This window comes from Atractosteus spatula, chromosome 3, assembly GCF_055471065.1.
Source record: "Atractosteus spatula isolate fAtrSpa1 chromosome 3, fAtrSpa1.hap1, whole genome shotgun sequence".
NCBI classification, from domain to species: Eukaryota; Metazoa; Chordata; class Actinopteri; order Semionotiformes; family Lepisosteidae; genus Atractosteus; species Atractosteus spatula.
Window position 1 is genome coordinate 5,183,939 of NC_142708.1, and position 14,059 is coordinate 5,197,997.

Below are 14,059 nucleotides of genomic sequence, written 5' to 3' on the forward strand. Positions count from 1 at the left end.
ATAATAAACTTATGCCATTGAGCTCACATATGCTATTGAGATTTTATTTTCACCTTTTTCCATCAAATTAAGTAGGCCATACTGTATACGGAATTACCTAGCACTTCCTCATCTCAAAAGCAAGGTCTAAGCTTGTGAGCAGATAATGAAAAGGTGAAATTCTGCTTTGCCTGACAAAATCTCTCATTTAGCCAACAAAGGACCAGATGTCAATGTAATTCTTCTGGATTTTTAAGGTGGTAGCAGAGTTTAAAACACTGCCACTATTCTTATTTTGTTAAATGCACAGCACTGTACATGTCTATCAAATGAAGTATCAGTCCGATCTATTCCATTACGCTGGAATGGACTAGTTAGCAATCATTTGGTTTTGAATTACAGCACTTTATGTGCACAACACCAACAAAGTAAATCAGAGACTGACATACTATACAATGAAACAGCCTAAACATTTTTCTCAGAAAATATCACATTTTTCTGTTAGGTCACCTGCAGTAGTAAAGGTCAGGACATTCAAAATGTGGGTTCCTGACTTAAGTTGCTAAAAAAAGGCAGACTGACTCTGAAACAGGTCAAAGTCAGAATCTTCTGGTCTATTGAATACCAGTGCTGGACACACAAAAAGAAAACCCTTTCTCCATTCAGGGTCCCACCATACACACTTTCCTAATGACAAAGATCTGTTCCACTTTTATACCTCCTTTCACTGTGTCTTTCAAACAGCTCCCGCCCTTCCAAAAGACTTTTTATCACCTCATTTCCTCCAGCCGCCCAAGCAAAACGTTGCTGTTTAACAGGAATGTCTTTAAAGAGTGCCAATGAGATTTTTAGAACAGGTCTTAAAAAAAAAAATCAATCAAAAGTGTTCTTTAACCTCTAGAGAGTAAAAGTATGCACCCCATGCACGTTCGTGAATGCTAACAGTGTCATTTATCCTTCATGGAAGGTATTAAAAAGCATTAAGTACATGGAGACCTTTATTAGGTGTTCTCGAATCTTGATTCATTAATTTGGAAGGTGATTGAAAAGCCATTTACTAAAACTCGCTTCACCTGGCCAGTGCTCCGGGCATATATACAGCATGTCATTACACTATTAGATCCTACTTCTTACCTTTAATATTCCAGTGCATTTTGTTTCTTCGACTCCAGAAATAAGGTTCGTGATTTTGAGTCGTATACACAGGGTGGTAGAAATGGAAAAAATGAAAATCAAATTTAAAAGTTCCCTGTCCATGAGAACAGTAACATCAACCTCTGACTTGACAGATACTGGGAGAGAGTGTTTTGATTCCCGTTGCTGTAACTGTAACAACATTCCTGCTGTCTTTAAATGAGATTGGTGAATTCAAATGTTTAGTGGCCTTATTATTGACAAAAGACGTATGCAACACACAAATACAATTTTTCACTTTGTTCAGTAAGCAGAAATGCAAAAAAAGAAAGGAAACCGTCACCCTGGAGGGCCTGACCAGTAAATTGCTGTTGGCTCTTTTAAGAATGAATTGAACCTTGTGATAGAAGCACAGAGCCTGCTTTCTGAAACCAGGCCTTGCCTTGTGTCTCCATACAACGTGGTCTACAGAAGAAATCATTCACAGCAAAAGCCAATTTTATGATTACTCCAAGAGGCTTGCTTACATACATCCCAAAATGGTTTCTTTGTGTGGGTGGCTGATTGTAAACAGTAGTTACAGTCATTTCTCAAAACCTCTGCGTATGGCGCTTAGGTTCAATCCAAGTGAGGTAAAAAACATAGATAAAACGTTCCTCTCATGGCTCTTTTTCCTGAGGGAAAGGGTACAGTCTCAAAGCACTCATGGACCGACCCCCTTGCCTTGAATATTATAGATCAACATATTAGAAGAACACTAATAAAAATGCCTTTATTTATTAACTTCCAAGCACTAGCCCCTGAGGTGAACCAAAACAAAAATGAGGGTTAATCCCTAATTTACTCATTTACAGGTCTCAAATATCATACTGCAGTGTTGCAGTCTAGAAAATGCAATTCATTTCTTGCTGGCATGTCACTGCAAAATTTTCTCATCAGATTACTGCTACTTAATTAATCATAACAGTTGCTCCTATTTTGTTATGTTCCCATCTGTTCTAAATGCAGGATGAGATATTGAAGAACGGAATGGTATGAAAAAAATATCCCCAATTTCATCTAGCTAGGAAAGGCATTTTAAGAAAAAAGTTATTTGAGTAAAAACAATGTACTGTATGAATTTAAAGATCTAAAAAACAAATGTGTTTCTTATTTGTTTCCCTATTTCCTTGTTATTACTATAAGAAAATGATTTACTGTTATATTGTAGACCTAATTGGACAGACTTAAACTTAATGACAGCTATCCAACCAGGGAGAGAGGAATTCATCACAGATGATATCAGTTGGGCATTTTTTGCATCTTTTCCAATCAAACCATTTCTGCATGTTAATGCAGATCAAGGTGACTCCAATTCAGACCATCTTCCTTCCTGTGAATACCAAGACCAAGGGGTCACGGGCAATAGACACCCTCTCCAGACCAGTATGGGTGGTTATGAAGCAATGCCATCTCTAGATGTTAATCCCAATTTTTATTGACATATGTGACCATGCAATTGAAATGTTATTTGCTCTTTCTATTGATTATCAGGTTGCTGTCTGTTGCTGTTTCATAACTAAGGATATCATACAGTAGTATACATTGTGGTCATTTCAGTTTTTAGTATCTATGGTTCCAAGATGTGTACTTGTTTTATTTGTTTTTCAGTTTATCTCCCTTAGCTGTGCTATTAGCTGTGCTTAGCAGAAGGGATATTCGCAGACTCTCTCATAAATAAGCAGGCACTTATTTATGTCTGCATTCCTAGCACTACACTGTTATGTCAAGCACAGTCAGGATACCAAGAAAGTCATTACAAAATTAGATAATATCCTATTTTACAGTAACAAAATAATCTTTACCTGACACAAAGGTTTTCCCCCTAATTTAAATTAATAATCCCAAATATGAGTCTTTAATTAAAAAGGCATCTATCTGTAACTTTATTGCCATATAGCAGTTCAGTTGATTTGTAAAAAAATATATATAAATAAAAATAAAGTAATTAAATGAAATATTGAACTGAGCAAAATTAGCAAATGAAATACTGCTGGTTTATAGCAATAAACCATAAAGCACTGTCATTTCAATTTTCTGCCCCAAAAGATATGATTATAAAGCTATTCATTATGAAATGGACTTTAGTTTTCACCCTCTGCTTTTCAATATAATAGATACAATAGACACAATTTATTATTGCATCACAACAATATTTACTCAAGAAATGAGCTATTCACTGGTAAACAAAATCAATGTTTTATCATCTTTAACAGTTTTTAAATTAAAGATGAAATTTTTCAATTTCATTAAATGCTTTCTTGAGGGATTTCTGCAGTCTCATTTAAAATGTGTAATAAAACCCATTACTGTATGAAATAAATTTCAGTTTTTAAATCACATCAGGAGTCTTGACACATTACAGCACGCAACACTGACACAGCCTAAGATGTAGTAGTCACAATGATTGCTCTGTTCGGTTCCCCCTCAGTTTAAGTTTCACTGAATTTTGAAAGATGTCTTGACCATGAGTTCCTGGAAACAACTTTGCTAAATAAAGAGAAAAGGTCAAATTCCAAGAGCACTACACGTTCAACGTACCTAGCTTCAAAAACAGGGATACACACCCTCTACACAGACATGCAATGTGAAATGGCTGTTAAACATCCACATTTGGAAATAAAGAGACTGTTACTGGGGAAGGATGTAGGCTGTCACTTTCAACCATTTTCAGTAGGTTTAGGAAATCTGCTCAGCCAAAAAACCTGTTGAATTGGTTGCCTGTATATTTTTTTCATAGTTTAGAGAAACCACACATGCAGTATACAGTACTGTACATAGGCATTTTTTTTTCACTGAAAGAGAATACACCAATGATTGCTATAAGCAATGAATGACCATTATGCAGTACTTAGTGGAAGCTTATTTTTAAAACTGTTCTCTGCAAAAACAAGGAAATCGCCCAACCATTTCACAGAAATAGTGTATCTCAGAATGCATTTTAAAACTGAGAAATAGACACACATCGTTACACAAAGGGTCATGGGAGTCTGGAATGAGCTATCCAGCAGTCTTGTCCAAAATAATATCCTGGCTTCTTTCAAGAAATCACTGGATGATATTCTTGGATCAAAGACCCAGCTACCAAACAAACTGTCAAGTACGTTTGACAAACTAACGTCTGTCTGTTGTTCACAAACCTTTGAACGTGGTGTGATTATTGTCAACAGCTGACAGTGTCACGGAAACATTTAGCATAGTTTAATTTGTTTTTCTACACATCCTAATCCGTTATTTTGTTATCCCAAAATATCTCAAGTCTGCAAAAAACATTAAATATTTATTACTTTTCCAAATGCTTAACATAAAAAATGTTGACACTATTTAAAAAAAAATAGCTAAATATACTGTATAGTTTTATATTTATTATATTTTGGTAAAATACAAAAATATGTTTACAGCACATTTGCCCAGTCATTTCATATTTGTTTTGCTTGTGCTTTTATTTTGCAACTATTTGTATGTTTTTTATATTGAACTTTAAATCTTGATCATAATGAATGATAATGCTTATCTCCAATGCTTATTTCCAGAATAGAAATAATCTTATTTCCACAGAACTTTATAAATAAGCAAAAACTGTCAAATTTGCAGTGGCACCAATAATGTTATATATATATATGTAGAAAATCAAAGGGTAGGTGCATTTTCCTGTCTTGGAATTAATCTGATCTTTATTTGCACACTGAGAGTTAACAAAGGCATCACAGTGAGCTGTGGTAGGGAAGCTGAAAAGGATGTCAGAATATTTCAGCACTGAACAGCAAGAGAGTGGAACATAATTTTAACCTAATTTAACTTTTTAAATTTTTATATTTTTATTATACATGTGGGTTCTGTATTAATTGCATTGCATCCATTTGATCTTTGTAGCAAATTTTTCTCTCTTTGTATTTGTTTTTCTCAGAAAGTCTTGAATTGCCCAAACCTTGCATTTTATCTAAACTTTTTTATTTTAATTTAGTTTATAATGTTTACCAATCCTCATCATTTGGAATTATCACTAACCAGTTATCAGTTATCAGTATACCAGTTATCTATATAATTGATACACATTAGGAAGAGCAGTGGTCCAAGTACAGATCCCTGTGGTACACCACTAATCTCATCACACCAATCCGAAGACCAACCCCTTCTCTGTACTCTCTGTTTTCTATTTATTAACCTTCTATGTATTAATCTATGCCTGTTCTTTGTAAATATAACAATACCATCACAGATTGTAATTTAGGAGTCATTCACATCTATAATTAACAGACATACTGTAGCAGTTATTAAGCAGATGATTTTGTGTCAATTTAGAATCTTTCTTATGCAACTGTAACGGAGCAGCTGGACCTGGAGTGTTAATTTTGAATTTGACCTCTAGAAGGTAGCATAAGGACAATCCAGAAACCAAGTGAGAGTAATAAAAGTGAAGCGTTTTCACAAGGCAATTAGAGTAGGTTCTTTGTAAAACAGTCGACACAACAGGAGTTGTCTATTCTGGATTTGACTGTGGCTGGAAGGTTGCCGGTTCAAATCCTGTGGCCGGCAGAGGAATCCTACTCTGTTGGGCCCCTGAGCAAGGCCCTTAACCCCAACTGCTCCAGGGGTGCTGTATAAATGGCTGACCCTGTGTTCTGACCCCAAGCTTCTCTCTCCCTGCCTCTGTGTCTCATGGAGAGCAAGCTGGGGTATGCGAAAAGACAAATTCCTAATGCAAGAAATTGTATATGGCCAATAAAGTGATCTCTAAGTACAACAAGTCTCATTGTATAAGGTGAGACTTTTAAAGTTATATCCCAAGCACCTTCAAGAGTTTTCAGAGCCCCTGTGGCATGGTGCTGTTGATGCTTGTTAGGCTACAGTATGTACTGTATATTGGGCTTAGAGGTGTAGTTTAGTTCTGCTCTAGTTTTTGACTGCATCTCATACAGAGCTGCCAAGACTCAGATCACTGAGAGTGGTGCCTATCAGTCACTCAGATTACTGTGGAGGTTATGTGGGCAGAATGGAATAGATCTCAAAGCGTAAGATGCCCTGAATTCCCTGCAGTTTAACAGAAATGGCCATTTATGGAAATACACATCATAAGGTGATGCAGTTGCAGTTTTGTCAAATGAGCTTCTCTGTTGTGATCCTCACTTCTGTCAGAAACAAATGATAAGTTCGAAGAAAAAAACTGTTGTATTGATTTTTCAGTTGTGCCTATTTTTTGCCTTATCTCAAGTGTGTCCTTGCACTGAGCATTTGTTTTCTATACTTTCCCATCCTTAATGACTGGGGTCTTTCTGGAAACTAGATATTTTGTTTTGTTGACAATGTCTTAGAAATAAGATGACACCTTACTTTTTCCATGGATTCTTTTCATATTAAGGAGGTGCTTATTTGTGAGTTTTATGAAAATATTTTTTTCTGGCAATCAGCAACAATACAGTATATGATTGTTTGTTATGATAGAATGTTATTATAATAATTATACATTTGTTTTTACAGTAAAATTGTCATCCTTGTATGAAAACATATTGCTACATACAGGTACTTAGAGATAAACACATAGAAATATTTATCCATCCTAGTACACTTGGAACATCTCACCATTAATGACAAATAAGTAATTAAATAAATAACATAATTGGAATCTCAATTCATTGTTTAAAGGAAGTGGAGGTGTCATAAGTGTTATAGTTCCCATGTATCCCAAAGATTAGGAACTACCTGATGTGCAGTTTCAGGTTTCCTGTTTGACTGGTCTTTTTTTTTTTTTTTGCAGTTTTTGGCAGTTTTTCACTTTTAACAGACTTGTATGATCATCTGCCTGAGGGGGTGATACAGGACTTAGAAACAGTGACTTGGTCACTGAGGACAATAGGAGTGTAAAGATAATTGCAGGTAATTAGCTTCATCCTGGATCTTAGATTGCAAATGGCTGAAATGGTGCTATTGTTGTTTCTTGCTATTGTGCTATTTTATCTGTGTGGTCCAGTCTCTGGTGTCCTTCTGTGTTAGATGTCTGTCACCCATGAGGATAAGTGAAGGGCTCAAAAGAGGTGCTAAGAGCCTTGAGAGTTTTCAGACTGTTCTGAATTGGGTGCTGAAGTCTATGCCTGTATCCTGAATGCTGGTGGGTTGTACCAGACAAGTTAGTGAAAGCTGTGACCCTTTCCACAGATGTACCTAATAAAGAGCATGAAGTCCACTTGGCTGCCTGTTGCTTGAATCCTCACAGACCATGTTGGGTTGCTTTCCTGTTAAAAAAAAGCATTTCATTTGAAATGAGGTGCATGTTTGCATGTTTGTAAATGCACCAGTTCTAATACTCCGTTTTGCCTGTCCACAATTGTATTAAAAATGTCAAGAGATTGAAAACTGAGGTTCTTGCCTCTGTATCATTACTTCAGAACACCCCACGACACATCATATTGGTTTATTTTAAAATGTCCTTTCCGTCCTTCATTGTGTTTTCATTTCAAACGCCGTGGTTAATCGCACTTGCATTTCTACAATTAATATTACAATTAATTTAACGGGATTTACAAGAAAGAGCAGAAGGCTAGAAAGGAATGAAACTTCCTAAACAGTTAGAAAACTATTTTATTTTAAGATTTTAAATGGAAAATAAGAAAGTTAACGGCACAATTTTTGTGAACATAAATAACATAGTTTAAAATAGTCGTGGGAAGATTACTCTTTATGCCGTATTGTAAAATTATTGTGCTTCATAAGTAGAAACTGGTGGGAACGCGTATAATACTATATGGACTTAATATACTTTCACTCAGCCATATTACCCACTACTAGATTTAGGTGTATGGATTTTTAGTGACGTAATAATAAACCCTCATTTATCTTATATTTATTTACATCAGTGTAAAACTATTTTAATTTCATGGCTATCGTACAATGAAAGCCCCGCGCTCGACTTACAAAATATAAAATATTAATATCTACTTTTACTCTGCGAAAATACCTCTGCTTTATACTGTAACTCAACTTCTATTTTTCCTGTTCGTATTCCACGGACAATAGCGCCACTTGCTGTGTAAATTGAGACATTAACCCACAGATGACTGAGAAGTCGCATTACTTACTCTAAATATGCGAAACTGTGGAACATCTGGGAAATCTCCACACCTACTGTACGTGTCGATGCTGTAGTGACACAAAGTGTAAGAATTTTAACATCATAAGGCAAGCACCAGTAGAATACGATTTGACGCGTGACAGACTTGTTTGTTCTTAGGCGAGACGCACTGCAATATAACCCATAAATAAACTACGACCGCGGCGCAGATAAATGTTCTATTAATACTATACGTTGGAAAAAGGTTTCGTAAATGCTAGACGGCAAAATATTAAGTAGGCTGCACTCAGAAGTTACATAACCATTGCAAAGGAATAAGTAAGAGGGGGGAAAAGGCGGAGTTATACAGTACGTTAGGGAAGCTTTTAAACCTTATTTTTATAAGGTTTCTCACCTTATAGGCATTTCCCTACTTTTATATGGTACACCAGCTACTCGGTTTTCAGTGTTTCAACCCCACCCACTAAACTGATGGTTGCTGTCTAGCAGGTCATTTTAGAAATCACCTTGAAATCATCCGGATCCATCCCAAATTAAAATTATTTAATTGCACAGAAACAGCTTGCACCGATGCTCTGATTGCTTTGCTGCATCGATACAGGCTGAAGACTGTAAACTTAAGTAATAGGAAAGTCATTCTAATAAGTTTTTTTTGGGGGGATGGAATATTGACGAGTCTGAAACAAGAAAAACAACTACAACTACTGTACGTACAAAGGACTCTGAAAGGGGAATCGTCATGCATCCTGCGGTAGCTATACCTGTGTGCCTAACGGGTGGGTCTCCACGAGTTGCGTGTTTGACCAGTAATTTTGAGTTCTTGTGAATCCTCGCTCCCTGCCTGTGACGTGGTTCCTCTTTCTATTTGGTGAGAAATTGGGCTTGCTCCTCCCGGAGAAAGGACCGTTCTGAATCATTCCGAGCTACACGCGCAACTTTGCAAGGTGAGCACGTTCGACTTTTTGTTGTCCTGTAACTCTAGCCTGTTTCTACATCTGAACAAACCGCGCTTTCAAGTAGCATAGTTATTTGCGGGTATTGTTATTTACTTTGCGCCCCTTGCAGGAATGGAAATTAAAGTCAGGGTCCCAGTATTGGATAACCAGAGTGAGAGTGTCATTTGCAAGTAGTTAAATATGATTTGCGAGTAAAAAAGGGACTACAGAGGTCTGAGTTCACATATAAATGGCATTAGTGCTTATGGCGCTTTTAGACCATAAGTGCTCTTTTGGGGACTCTTGAAGGAATTTGCTAACGGGCAGGGTGGAGATGTTTTAAAACTTTGAAATCAGTGTAGTAAAACTTTCCTCAGACAAAATGCCGTTTACTTGAATTTGTTCAAGGGCAGAGCCTAGTTGATAAGTCCTAAGGGTAGTGTGTAATTACATTAGACCTTAGTTCAGTATTATACAGCATGCTTGTTTCTCATGGTGGAACTTTGTTGGAAACTGCACAAGAGCTGTTGGACAAGCTATCTTCGCGTATGATGTCATGATCACCTTAGGACCAGTGAAACGCTTTTTTGGAACTTGTAGTGTAAGCGACGCCAGGTTTAAACGTGAGAGTGTGTTTCCTGACGTTTCGGATCAACACCATCACTGCAGAATGTATCATTGTATTGGTTCTGAAGGGCTGGAATCGAGCCCCATGCTGCGTATGTACTAGACTAATACAAGGAACAATATGACACAAATTGAGTGTGTAAATGAAAACTGTGGTCTTTTCCAAATTAGGAGAGAAATGATCACGTATGATTAAATCATAACTTTGATTTTAACCAAGTTAGGAAGTAGTCCGTCATTTAATTGCAATATACAGTATATACCTGTACATATTCGAGTGGGGGTAGCTGTCAGTGCATTGGCCGCAAAGAAACAACGTTATTTTAATGCTGAAAAATAGGAGAGGCACAACGTTTCAATTGTTCTTGAACTCACATCATAAATCCCGAGCCAAAACGTTGTGTTCTGCTTCGTTCGTTCTTATTTATATGTATGTTTCTTTTCTCTTGGCAATATTAACACTTTAAAAGAAAATGTTAAAAAATAGCTGTTGCTGACAGATTATTTTCTGGACAGATTACAACTTGTAAACTCGTTTAATAACCTGAAAACATTTTTGGGGGAAAAGGCATTTCGAAATGTTAGCCGTCTCAAAATTCTGAGCGGCGTTTTGTATTCGAATTGAAAGTTATTGAAACTTAATTTTGCAATGTTCGCGATGCCAGGAAGGCGGAGATGGGTGTCAATACTCGTTTTCACTCATTAGCTGGAAGTTCAAAAAGTGAAAAGGCAAAGTAATGCATCTTTTCTGCTCCCGCTTTGCTTCTGTTGATACTCCCATGAGTTATGAGACTGTCTGGCTCCAGAGAAACCAGCAACTGTAGCGCACAGTCCAGTACCTGAAAAGGTTGCTTGTAGTACTAACTGACAAAATGTTCTTGTCGAGCGAATGGTCTTGGGGCGCATTTACATAAGGCCCACTTCTTTAAAGTTAAAGGAGTGCTGGAGGAAACAGCTGGCAAAACAAATATTGGGAGCTGAGCGTATGTAATGGTATAAATTAATAATGCAGTTCTTTATTTCCTGTATGAATGGGGTATTTGTGGAGTTAAGTAGGTTTAGCTTGCCATCTACTGGTCTGTGAAAGGATAGAGCTCCTCCAATACGCTATGTTTGAATTTATTTGCGCGCTTGTTTCGCTGACGAGCTGTATAATCTGCAACCAGAGAGGTCATGTTTTAAAAGGGAGTTGGAGTCAAGAGCCAGCCGCATTTTAAAACGTTTTAGGTACACAGCACACTGGAGGGAAGTCAATTATGGGTTTAATTTGTCAAGATACTCATAAATGTAATTATGAATGTACAATGTAGTGTTCATTTCCACTTAGCTAATGGTAACCACTGGAGTGATTTTTTTGTGTGTTGGCGTTTAATGCCAACGCTAACCACTGCTTTGTAGGAACTAATGATCCAATATAAGCAATTATCCAATCCAGTTACACTGAAGAACATCATTTTTATGTTCTATGAATAGGTTATTTTAAGTGGGTGTGTCTTTAGTATAACTGTACGGTATGTGCACACACTCATAACTTCAAAGAAAACATTTCAGCCAAGTACAGTAAACTTCCTTTGAAGTTTCAGCTCTGGACATTTTACATTTTAGTTGAAAATAAATTCCATAAAATGTTACTAACAAAGTATATTTTAACTGTTTTCTGGATTAACATAATACATAATTTTAGAATATACAATAAATTATTTACTTTCAGGTGTTACATTTATTCCATGTTTGCTCAATAATGTCCTCTAGTAGGAGTAGCGGGGTTTTTTTTGGTGGAAAATGTGGCATTGAAAAAGGAAATCTACATGTTCCTTTTCAGTCTGCACACTATCACAGCTGTCCATTTATCCTCACATAAAGTTATCTATTCTATATGTATTAGCTTATAGTGCCTTCAAGGACATGTAATATACACATGTATATTACATGTTCTTGAAGGCGAAGGCTCCACGGCCGAAACGTTGTGTTCTCTTTCTTCTTTTTTTCAGCATATCACCTATTACTTGTAATATACACGTTTTTCTTTCACACTGTGGCTAGAATTTCTGTTTGTTTTTATATTGCATTTATATTGAGTTCCATGATTTAGGCCTTCTTATGTTTTTTCCAAAATTAGTATGAAACACCCAAAATTATTTTGAATATGTATCTAGGAAAATGCAAAGTAGATCCGCAAATATTATTTAATTTGGTTTAACGACCATTATAAAGGGAAATTACTTGGAGTATTTCATTACAGATAATTTATGTAGGCTTCAGGTAAATAATTATCTATAAGTGTTGGTGGGGTCCAAATACTCAAAATTGTAAGAACACATCGTGTGTACTTTCTGCTGGGACTCAGGAGCTGTCATGAATCCAAAAGATGACATCATACATGCATGAAATGTGTATAACAAAAACTGTTCTGTTACAGCTCCTTAAGAGCAAATCCTAAGGTTTTCACCACAGTCCCTGCCTCTTAATTAGTACAAGGAGCAGAATGCCCATATTATAAGCTTGGACAACATGGAACAAAGTTTGCCTTCAAAAAATAAAGCAGCCACAAGCAATCAATAAAGGCTTAAAAATGTCCATTTTAAAATGTAGGTAATGTTCTAAAAAATAATTTCAGAATAGAATGCAAAGCAAATTTGGGATTTACCACCTCTTTAGTTGCAATGAACTATCATCTAGCAGGTGAGTTATATAAGGAAGCTGTACTAGCTGTACAGTGATCCTAAAAGCTCTTAGCTGTTTATTTGAAAATCATTAACAACAGCAGGCCACACACACGCTGTTTGTGCACCTCAAGGGCTGTACTGTAACTCTTAAGCAGAAATCCTTGGATAGTTTATCATGAAAGCAAAAAAAGTACTGCTGTTACCAATAAGTCTTCTACCTCATGGGTAAATTGGAAATTTGGTGGTTTGCACCAGAGAAATTACAAACAAAGTTAAACAATATCATCAATACTTTCATCAATACATGATACATTTTAATACAGTAAATTCCTTTTGTTAATATTAGAATAAAGGAACATTGACTTTGCATTCTTTTATGTGTAGTTTATAAAGAAGGTGCTGCTTGCTGCTTTTTTGTCTAAAAGATTATAAGGTTTAGACTGTATAATAGTTTTTTCATTTTAAATTCTGTAACAAAAATATTTTCTTAAAAAAATAATGCTTTGGCACAGACTTCAAACAGAGCCATTCACTATTCATTACATATCTTCTTTGAAAGTCTTATCAGAACATGTTGTCATGTTTCTTTTTCTTAAACAATACAGTGAAGGTGGTCTCCTCCAGATTCTATTATCAAAGCATGGCTGTATCATGACACTGAAGAGACTGCATTACAACAGATAGCCTGTTTCAACAAACACAATTTTACTTTCATTGTATCATTGCTCAGTTTTATTGACTTCCTGCAGTGTTTAGCTCAGGTGACAACCTAAGGCTGTCCACCTGTGTAAACCCGGCCTCATTGATGAGCCAGGGCAGCCCACCAGCACTATTAGAGAGAAACTTTTACCAGCGTCAGATTAGAAAGATTACTTTGTAACCGTCTGATAACAGTGTTTATTTTAAGAGGAAATCTTGGGTTTCATTGATAAAAACATTCTGCATGTGAAATGCGAGGCTTGGAGGAAGCCACCAGATGGGAGAAATCATAGGAAGGAAACTCAAAGACCTATTCTGCTGAGAGTTTGGTGAAGTGCAAACAAGACACTCATCAATTCATCTATCCATCTGTTTTCTAATTGCTTTATCCGGTTCTGGATTTTGGGGAGCCTGAGCCCATCCCGGCAAGCAATGGGCACAAGGCAGGATACTCCCTGGATGGGATACCAGGGCAGCACACTCACACCAGGGACAATTTTCCCAGAATCCAATTAACCTCTTGTGTATTTTTGGACTTACAGTAGGGAGGAAACATATCTAAAACTAAGGTTAGGAGCTGCCAGTCTAGTAACTGTGATCTCCGAGAACTCCCCCGATCTTTTGATTTTCATTTTTCTTTTCATATCTTAAAGATTCTCTTTTTCATTTTAGTTCTAATTCCATTGAAATGTTTATTTTCATTCACAAAAGAGAAATAGCAAATTCTGGTTAAATGAAACTAGTAAAATCAGATACTTTGTGTGACTTTGTGTGCCTTACCATTATCTTTTACAGGAAAATGTGAAGAGTCCTTATTTTCTCATCTTTTGCTCAGAGAAGTGTCACGTAAAAGACTGTATTGTATTTCATTGAGTGGTAGATAAAGGGTTAATTTGTTTTACAGCTATTAAATA

The 14,059-nt window shown here is 36.3% G+C and overlaps 1 protein-coding gene across 1 annotated transcript in view; it reads left to right on the top strand.

The window, feature by feature from the left end:
* The first annotated feature begins 9,091 nt into the window (after nucleotides 1-9,091).
* Nucleotides 9,092-14,059, top strand: part of hapln1b (hyaluronan and proteoglycan link protein 1b) — a 35,835-nt gene continuing 30,867 nt past the window's right edge. The window contains exon 1 of the mRNA XM_088910831.1: nucleotides 9,092-9,162. The gene's annotated coding sequence lies outside the window, so the exon portion shown is untranslated. The remainder of the gene's footprint in view (nucleotides 9,163-14,059) is intronic.